Raw genomic sequence first — 11,583 nt, 5'->3', positions numbered from 1 at the left:
AAGGGGTCATATAGTGTCCTCAGGGGTCATAAGATGCCATATGACCCCTTGGGACACCATATGACTCCTAATGACACCATATTGTGTCGTAAGGGTTCATATGGTGTCACAAGGGGCCATTTCGTGTACTAATATATTTAAAGGGGTTATATGGTCTCTTAAGGGGTCATAGGAAACCATATGACCCCTAATGACACCATATGGTGTCATTAGGGGTCATATGGTGTCGTTATGGGTCAGATGGTGTCCTAAGGGATCATAGAACATCATATGACCCCTTAGGACACCATATGACCCTTGAAAACACAATATGGTTTCCTAAAAGATCATATGGTGTCATTATGGTTCATATAGTGTTTTAAGGGGTCATAGAACATCATATGAACCCTTAGGACACCATATGACCCCTAACGACAACATATGGTGTCCTAAGGGGTTATATGGTGTCATTATGGGTCATATGGTGTCCTAAGGGGTCATAAAATACCATATGACCCCTAATGACACCATATTGTATCCTAAGGGGCCATATGGTGTCATAAGGGGTCATACAGTGTCCTAAGAGGTCATTTGGTGTCACAAGGGGTCATACAGTGTCCTAAGAGGTCATTTGGTGTCACAAGGGGTCATGTCGTGTACTAGGATGTTAAAAGGGGTCATATTGTGTCCTAAGGGGTCATAGGACACCTTATGATTCCTAACGATACCATATGGTGTCCTAAGGCATCATATGGTGTCACAAGGGGTCATGTCGTGTATTAGGATGTCAAAAGGGGCCATATGGTGTCCTAAGGGGTCATAGGACACCATATGACCCCTTATGACACCATATATGTCCTAAGGGGTCATAGAACACCATATGAGCCCTTAGGACACCATATGACCCTTAACGACACCATATGGTGTGTTAAGGGGTCATATGGTGTGGTAAGGGGTAATAGAACACCACATGACCCCTTAGGACACCATATGACCCCTAATGACACCATTGTTGAAAAAATGGTGTCTCAACCTTGCATTTACATGAGGTTACTATTTATATTAAGTTTTCATTTGATCACGAAATGGTGTGAAATTCTCCCCGAAGCTTTTGGCTAGCCAGATAACCTTTCCGATAAAGTTACGTCACAAGATGACAACTAGTTTTGAAGATATTAAATTTTCCGTTTTGGAAGGGTGCAATGAAATATTTAAATTTGATTTTGAGGACTTTAGAGGCCCTGAAATACCCTGAAAAGTGGGCATAAATAGCATAGCAGTTTACGAGGCAATAGAGAGCTTCACAAGCTTTCCGACACTTCAAATGATTCGTCAATCAGACACACAATTCTCAAGTTATATGGCCTCTGGAAGTTTATACCCCTGAATAGGAAATATAAAATACATCAGACACATAAATGAGCTATAAAAGGGAGGGACACACATCATAGGGCATCTAGAAGGGAGATAAGGTCATCTACACCTTATTGGGTGGTTTTAGCCCATGGTTTTGTAATACCGTTTGATGGTTTCTTGTACTGTATCTCCTATAGATGAGGTGCATGAGATAGAGGTTGTGTGTATGAGTCTTATAGTTTTTGAGTTACCTTTGAATATCTGATTAGTGGTAATCGTGTGAAGAGATTTCTCAGCAAGTATATTGTAATCCGTTTTGATTGCGGAATAATATATTGGGCAGCTTTTGGAGTGTGGTGTTTTTCTCTTGAAAGGGTTTTCCCCACGTAAATCACTGTGTTATGGTTTGAATGTTATTATATCTATTTCTATTTTTTGTAATTGTTGTAAAGATCTGTAAATTTTGTTGCATTATCCTCCTTTCAAGATTAGTGTAGGAAGTTGTTCCACTACTTAACTTCCTTACAACCGTATGGTATCCTAAGAGGTCATATGGTGTACTAAGGGGTCATATGGTGTCACAAGAGGTGATGTCATGTACTAGGTTGTTAAAAGGGGTCATATAGTGTCATATGGTGTCCCTTTTAATAACCTAGTACAATACATGACCCCACGTGACACCATATGACCCCTTAGGACACATCATATGGTGTCACGTGGGGTCATGTCGTGTACTAGGTTGTTAAAATGGGTCATATGGTGTTAGAACACCATATGACCCCTTAGGACACCACATGACCCCTAATGACACCATATTATGTCCTAAGGGGTCATAGAACATCATATGACTCCTTAGGACACCATATGACCCCTAACGACACCATATTATGTCCAAAGGGGTCATACGGTGTCATTATAAGTCATATGGTGTCGTTATGAGTCATATGGTGTCGTATAACACCATATGACCCCTTAGGACACCATATGACCCCTAACAACACCATATGGTATCCTAAGGGGTCACAAGGGGTCACATGGTGTCCTAAGGGGTCATATGACTCCTAACGACACCATATGACCCCTTAAGACACCATATGACTCCAAATGACATCATATGTTGTCCTAAGGGGTCATATGGTGTCACAAGGGGTCATGTCATGTACTAGGATGTTAAAAGGGTTCATATAGTGTCCTAAGGGGTCATAAGAAACCATATGACCCCTTAGGACACCATATGATTCTTAACGACACTATATGGTGTCCTAAGGGGTCATACGGTGTCGTTATGGGTGATATAGTGTTCTAAGGGTCTATAGAACACCATATTACCCCTTACGAAACCATATGACCCCCAATGACAACATATAGTGTCATAAGGGGTTATATGGTGTCGTTATGGGTCGTATGGTGTCCTAAGGGGTCATAAAACACCATATGACACCTTAGGACACCATATGACTCCTAAAGACACCATATGGTGTCCTAAGAGGTCATATGGTGTTGTTATGGGTCATAGGGTGTCCTAAGAGGTCATATGGTGTTTTTTATGGGTCATATAGTGTCCTAAAGGGTCATAGAACACCATATGACCCCTAATGACATCATATGGTGTCCTAAGGGGTCATATGGTGTCCTAAGGGGTCATATGGTGTCCTAAGGGGTCATGGAAGACCGTGTGATCCCTTAGGACACCATATGGTATCCTAAGGGGTCATATGGTGTCACAAGGGGTCATATAGTGTCTTAATGGGTCATATGGTGTCACAAGGGGTCATGTCATGTACTAGGATACCAAAAGGGGTCATATGATGTCTTAAGGGGTCATAAAACACCATATGAACCCTTAGGACACTATATGACTCCTAATGGCACCATTTCATGTCCTAAGGGTTCATATGGTGTCATAAATGGTCATGTCATGTACTAGGATGTTAAAAGGGGCCATATGGTGTTCTAAGGGGTCATAGGATGTCCTATGACCATTTGGGACACCATATGACCCCTTGGGACACCATATGACCCTTGATGACACCCAAGGGGTCGTATGGTGTTGTAAGGGGTCATAGAAGACCATATGACCCCAAACAAAACCATCTAGTTCCCTAAGGGGTCATATGGTGTCATTACAGGTCATAGAACACCATATGATCCCTTAGGACACCATATGACCCATAACGACACCATATGGTATCGTAAGGGGTCATATGGTGTCATTATGGGTCATATGGTGTCTTAAGGGGTCATATGACCCGTATCGACACCATATGGTATCCTAAGGGGTCATATGGTGTCACAAGGGATCATGTTGTGTACTAGGATGTTAAAAGTGGTCATAGATGTCCTAAGGGGTCATAGTAAACCATATGACCCCTTAGGACACTATGTGACTCCTAACGACACAATATGGTGTTGTAAGGGGTCATATGGTGTTACAAGAGGTCATGTTGTGTACTAGGATGTTAAAAGGGGTCCTATGGTGTTCTAAGGGGTCATAAAACACAATATGACCCCTTATGACACCATATGACCCCTAACAACACCATATGGTGTCCTAAGGGGTCATATGGTGTCTCAATGGGTCACATGACACCATATGACCCCCAACAACACCATATGGTGTCCTAAGGGCTCATATCATGTCGTTATGGGTCATATGGTGTCCTAAGGGGTCATATGGTGTCTTTATTTGTCATATGGTGTCTTAAGGGGTCATAGAACACCATATGACCCCTTAGGACACCATATGACCCCTAATGACACCATATGCTATCCTATGGGGTCATATAGTATTACAAGGGGTCATATGGTGTCTTAAGAGGTCATATTGTGTCACAAGGGGTCATGTCATGCACTAGGCTATTAAAAGGGGTCATATGGTGTCCTAAGGAGTCGTAGGACACCATATGACCCCTAACATGGTTATATGGTGTCCTAAAGTATCATATGGTATCCTAACGGGGCATATCATGTACTAGAATGTTAAAATAGGTTATATGGTATCCTAAGGGGTCATAGGATGCCATATGATCCCTAACAAAACCAAATGACCCCTTCCCCCTCTCTCTCTCTCTCCCTTTGCCCCCTCTCTCTCCCCCCCCCCTCTCTCTCTCTCTCCCTTTGCCCCCTCTCTCTCCCCCCCCTCTCTCTCTCTCCCCTTCTTTGTCTCTTTGTCTCTGTCTCTCTCCCTCTCCCCTTCTCCATCTCTTTGTCTCTATCTCTGTCTCTGTCTCTGCTTCCCTCCCCTCTCTCTTTCTCTCTCTCTCTCTCTCTCTCCCTCAATTTTCCTATTTGAAAACAAATCAAATATTGGATATTAAACTGATATCTGATTTGTTTCCATTAGGGCATGAATGGGAATTTTCGGTAGCATAGGAAAATATGTACTAAAATCGGATATCCAATTTTTGTATCACACAAAGTAGGCTTGTGGGCCATTTTGTTCATCTAATGGCCCACACATTTGTGTTGTAGGTGACTATCATGGTTTTTCAAACAGATAGTGACAAAATTCTTCTTTTGAGAGATTCTTGTAGACAAATTTGTCATTGTCAATCATTTAGGAGCATCTTTGTGTAGGTATAATGGGGAGCAATAGTCGTTGAAAGCATAAACATAAAAGAAAGATTTCAAATGAGGAAATTGAAGTATATAAACAAAGAGATAGAGACGGTCATATGAGGAGAAGACAAGGTATGCCAAATATTGCTGAAGCCTTTGAAAATGTTACTTCAAGTGAAGAGGAAATTGAATTTGAAAATGTTGAGAAAGTTATTGAAAATGAAAATGAAAATGTAGTTTTTCATATTGGAAATGTTGAACATGATATTCAAATTGGGAATGACAATATTGAAATAGATATTAAAAATGTTCAACATGATATTGAATTTATGAATAAAAATGTGGGAATTGAAAGTGAAAATGTGGGAATTGACAATGAAGGTGAAAATTTGGGTGTTGACACTGAAGGCGAAAATTAACAATTTGACATTGGAGGTGAAAATTTGGGTAATTTTGACATTGAAGGTGAAATTGTTCAACCAAGCGAACAATATGTAACATTGAATTGCAAGAGAAATGAAGACCCTCTCATGGATGAAAGATAAATTCCAAATTCAAGACCTTCAAGAACCCCAAAATGGTTACTTGAAATTGATGAGAACATTATTGGCAATCTTAAAGGCAAGAGGTCAGCATGAAGCATTCAATTGTGTGCTACACAACTATTCAACCAATATTTTAACAACAAGACATTGACCAAGCAATGCTAACTTTTTGTTCAATTTCTAAAGATGCATAAGATGAGACCATTGCTAGCCAAATTGAAGATTCGTATGAGCAAGAAGATGGAGAAAAAATTCTATTATTGTCAAAAATATTTTTAATGCTCTCAGTTCTATTGGAAAGAATAGAAAATAAAAAGATAAGAGAGTCGCTCGAAGAGTGATTACAACCTCCTTAGTAAGCCATGATTTGAGGAAGGATTGCTTTATGAGACAAACTTGTGTTGATTTAAACATAAATCGTAAAACTTTGGATAGAGAACTTGCAAGAAGAGAAAGATCGATGATCCCCTTCAACATGATACATAGGCTTTTGGTGGGAGGATTCCATGTGTTGATAAGAAGTTGACGGATAATGTGAAGGATGAAATTCAACAATTTTGGCACTCTAATTCTAGAGTATCACCCAATGTGAATGATGTTTTGAAGTTAAAAATTGGCAATCGAGATCACACATCGCATCCCAAACATTTCTTGGAATTAAGCTAAACAATGTTGTACAAAAAGTTTTGTGAAACACATCCAACTTTGCAGATATCGCAAAGGGGCTTTGAATCCTTGAAGCCATTTTATTGGGTACCTCTTAAGATTCATAATACTTATTGTTGCAAATACCATGGGGAGTTTTCAATGTACCATGAACTTTTATGCTATATTTGTTCTACGATGCATACTAATGATATGTTGCAGGAGTGCATGCAATGCAATAACTGAGATCATCAAGAGACTTGCTAGATATATTTTTATGTCCTAGAGATGATGGATGCTTTTTATATAGAAATGATTGTTTGAATGAGAAGTGCTCACAATGTGGTGGGTTGTCAAAAAATTATTTTGCGTTTTCATGAGGGTAGCGAACATGAGTTTGGAAAGAATATTGTTGATAAAAAAAGATGCAAGAAAATGAAATATACTTTGAAGAGTGGAGATGAAGGTTCTAGATGCAAGTTTGTCTTTAGAGAAGTTAGTGTTGCTGATTTTATTTTGGATTTTAAGGAAAATATTTTCTACAAGTATGCAAGGCACACCCATAGGTCTCAGCGGTTGGATCAACAGTTCAGGATGTGTAAGAACTCTTTTCCGATTGACACTATTATATCAATTTTGTAGAAAAATATACATTGCAACCACAAAATGAGGTACATGCTTAGTATTACAATTCAATTCAGATTGCTATTTTTGTTCACATAACATATAGACATGCCCCTGATAGTATAGAAGAGGATAGGAAGATAATCAGGGAGTATTATTTTTATGAGTGATGATAGATCTCACTCCTCTGAGTATGTGCAACATTGTTTTGAGAATTTTTTTGAGTTCTTGTAGAAGAAAGGTATTATAATAGACCGACACCTCATATGGTCAGATAACTGCATGGGTCAAATCAAGAATTCTTTTATGTTTTATTGGTTGAGTATAATGCATGTAGAGAGGTGTGTACCTCATATTTGGAGTTTTTTTTTAAGCAAGGCATGAGAAGGGGGAGCATGATGGAGAAGGTGCATGTTTGAAGAGAGCTCTAGTTAAGGAGCAATTGAGGATTTCAAGTGCAAAATTCTCTTATGCATGTTTTATTATTGATTGTTGTAGTTCAACAATGTTAGAGGGAGGGACTATTGATTCAACAATGTGCAGATTCTTTTGGTTGGTTGAGGATGACATAGTGGGAGACAGATTGGATTGTCAAATAATTAAAGATTCTTCAAAGATGCATTAATTTCACAGCTTAGATGCAAGTACATGGACCATTAGGATACGAGAATTGGCCTATTTTTGTCTAAGTTGTGTTCAATGCGAGTCAAGTGAGTGGGTTGATACATGGGCTCCACAATATCTAACTCCTTTATCTCAAACAATATCCATGTCAAATGATGACATGGAAAGTTTAGTTGAGTATGACCGTCTTTCAGATCTTCTACAATCAGGACATGTTTTTGGAGTGGTTGCACCACAGGGGAATGAAGAGAGATCAAACAATTGGCTGGCATAGTCTATACATGGAAAGTAGAAGCTATCACAATTGGTGACAAATGATAATGGGTTCACATATCCTATAGGTTCACTTGTTGTTGCAGGAACTTGGTTGCAAACATACATGATTAGAAAGGATGGCATACCAGCATTTGAAGACTATGAGAGACACAAAACCATTCTCATATATTTGTACCTTATTATAGCTATAAATGTGAAGTTGTTGAAGTATCAAGCAAGACTGAAGATAAAAGAACTATGCACAATGACTAATGCTGATCATGAGCAATGCTGGATACTCTTAAGCAAAGAGATGACTCTTTAAGCACACTTGATTAGCAGGTCTTTATTATCTCTTAATTTTTTTATCATGCATTTCATCTCAAATAATGATCATAAAATATTTATGTTCAAGTTTTTTATGTGCATATGAAGGATTCTTAAAAATGCAGGTTTTTTTATGAGCATCACAATTTTTGCATCAACGTAGTGGGTACACTCAATATAATTTGTAAGGATGTATCTTCACGACGTATAATCTAACCTCTTCGTTTATTATAATGCATTTCATTTGAAATAATGATCATAAAACCTTTATGTTCATGTTTTTTATGTGTAGATTAACCATTCTAAAAAATGCACCTCTTTTTGATGATATACAATACTATTGAATCAACATAGTGGGTACACTCGATATAATTCGAAGGGACTTATCTTCATAGTATATAATCCCACCTCTCCAATTAATAATATACATTATGTCATGATGTTGTTCACATTGCTTATGTTGATCTTCATTTATATGCAGACATTGTTCTACGTAAGCTTGGCACTTAGGACGTGAGGATATCAGATGCACATGACATGGGATGTTGTATTTGTATATGAGTGTACATTGATGTTACTTTGTTATGATAATATACAATATATTTGTACATGAATACAAATATATACAATGTATTTGCACATGAGCACATTGGTGTAGTTGTATTGATGATATATAATGTAAGTGTAAATGAGTGCATTAGTGTAGTTGTATTGATAATATGCAATGTATTTGTACATGAGTACACTGGTTTAGCTGCATTGATGATATGTAATGTATTTTGAAATAAGTACATTGGTGTAATTGTATTGATTATGATGAAAAAAGATGCATACACTGACAAATCTTATGTGTATGGCCCACTTGTGTAAGTTCATGGATGTCACATGTAAGTCTAATGTAATTACGTGTCTAGAATATATGCAAATATTGATGATCATGATAATTACTGCTTCCCTAAATTCATTACAACTTAATATAGGCTTGTTAGTCTATATTTATCCTTTTCATCCTCATTATCATTTAATATAGGCTTGTTTGACAATTTTTGCACTTAGGGCACTAAAGGGACGATGCTGGTAGGGTATGGTCATGAGCATTCAATTGAGTTGGGAGGAAAAATGAGAGCATTTCTAGAGTAATAATGCCTAACTGGATGTGTTGGAAACAACGGTTCACGTCCACGATGAGTAGAACGAGAATTGGGCTCTATGACAACTTTTAATTGAATGAAATTGATGATTTTCTCGTCAAGTGAAAAATCATTTCCCTATGAAAAATATCTCTGAATCTTGAAAAACCAAGACACACCATTATAGGTAGCCCTCACGTGACCTTGTAGGTTCAAACAAATCATTTGTAGGTGCCACAGATTCTAAGATACAACTTGTCAAAATTTGACAATTTTTAACACTTAGGGCATTCACAAGACAACGCCTGTAGGGTATGGCCATGAGTGTTCAATCGAGTTGGGGGGGGAGGGGGAATAGGAGCATGCCTAAGGTAATAATGCCTACTCAGACTTTTTGGAACCCACGATTCGCACCCACAACAAGAAGAACGAGAATTGGGCTCTGTGGCAACTTTTCATTGAATGAGCTTGACAATTTTTTCGTCAAGTGAAAAATTGTTGTCCTACAAAAACCGATCCAAATATTGGAAAACCAAGATAGAATATTATAGGTTTCCCTCATGTGACCCTGCAGGTTCAAACAAATCATCAATAGGTGCCACAGATTCCAAGATATACCCTGTCAATATTTGACAATTTTTTGCACTTAGGACGTTGAAGGGATGACGTTGGTAGGGTATGGCCATGAGCATTCGACTGAGTTGGGGGGGGAAAATAAGAGAATTACTAGGGTAAGAATGCCTACCTAGAATTTTTGGAATCTACGGTTCATATCCAGGACGAGTAGAATAAGAATTGGGCTCCGTGGCAACTTTTCATTGAATGAAACGGATGATTTTTCGTCAAGTGAAAAATCGTTGCCCTATGAAAACTGCTCTGAATCTTGAAAAACAGAGATAGGATATTGTAGGTATCCCTCACGTGACCCTGTAGGTTCAAAAACATCATCTGCAAGTACCATGGATTCTAGGATACAACCTATCAAACTTTGATAATTTTTTGCACTTAGGGCGTTCAAGGGATGACTCTGGTAGGGTATGGTCTTGAGCGTTCAACCGAGTTGGGGAGAAAAATAGGAGCATTCCTAGGGTAAGAATGCCTACTCGGACTTGTTGGAATTGACAGTTCGCTCTCACAATGAGTAAAACAAGAATTGGGCTCCGTGACAACTTGTCATTGAATGAAACTGACAATTTTTTCGTCAAGTGAAAAATCGTTGCCCTACAAAAACCACTCCGAATCTTTGAAAAACTGAGATAGGCTATCCCTCTTGTGACCCTGTAGGTTTAAATAGATCATCCCTAGGTGCCATGTATTCTGAGATACAACCTATCAAAATCAAATAATTTTTCACACTTAGGGCGCTCAAGGGACGACGTTGGTAGGGTATGGCCCTGCGCGTTCGACTAAGTGGGAGGGGGGAAACAAGAGCATGCCTAGGGTAAGAATTCCTACCCAAACTTGTTGGAACCTATTGTCATCATTTTTGTTTATGTTAAAAAAGGATGACCCCTACAAATGTTTTCTTAATTCATTCTTCCTTTCTTTTTAAGTCGATTAAATGAGACATTTTGATCGTCTCAATAGTCATCGAATATCGATCATTCAAAGTTAGTTCTTCCCTCCTCTAAGTTAAACTTTCAAAATTTTAAATTAGAAATTTTTTCTTGCTTAAGTGCAAAATCGAGGATTGAACCCGAAATTACACTTGATTTTTTTCTTAAATGTCAAGTCGAGTTTTAAACCCGAATTTGCATTTTGGAAATTTTTGTGTTGATAATGTCAATTGGACTTATAGGTCGGATTAAGTTACTAATGTACACGATCTGCATTTATGATTTTGAATATTTCTAATTGGGTTTCTTCCCCTTTTTATTTACCCAATTTATTTTCCCCTCTTTTATTTTTGTTGTATTCTTGGAGACTTGTGGAGGAGCTCAACTTTTCCTTAATCGATTTGCAGAGAATCAAGTATATTTTATTTTTTCCCCTCTTTTAAATGAAATTTATTATTGATCAAATGCATTGGAGCAATGCTCCAATACATATGGTCAATATCAATTTTTCTATTATTTTTAATCGATGGTAAACCCTAGCTTTCGAGGGGGGGAGTCGGATTTTGATTCCAACTCACCTAATTTATTTTTCCTTTCGATTTCATTATTTCATTTTCGATGTGGGATAGGATTGTGTTCTCGTCACACCAGAGATGTGCTCAATGGTGTGTGGTGGGAATACAATCCCACCCCCACCGCTATTTATCTTTATTGCCTGCTAAGATCAGTGGTAGTCAGGTTTGTAAGCTCGATCACCATGATTTTTTAAGTTCAGTGGTACTTAGGCTTACAACCCGACTCCATTGTTTTTAACTTGTGTTCTTTTTAGTGGTGTTCGAGGGTAAAACTTTGTCACCACCACTATGATATTTTCCTTTTAAAATAGTGATCGGGCTTATAACCTCAATCACCACCTCATTGCTTTGGTCTTCCAAAGTGGTGGTTGGGGTTGTAAGTCCAACCACCACTTCTTTTTTTATTTTT

Source organism: Cryptomeria japonica, chromosome 7, assembly GCF_030272615.1.
Source record: "Cryptomeria japonica chromosome 7, Sugi_1.0, whole genome shotgun sequence".
Lineage (NCBI taxonomy): Eukaryota > Viridiplantae > Streptophyta > Pinopsida > Cupressales > Cupressaceae > Cryptomeria > Cryptomeria japonica.
This window is presented reverse-complemented; position numbering follows the sequence as displayed.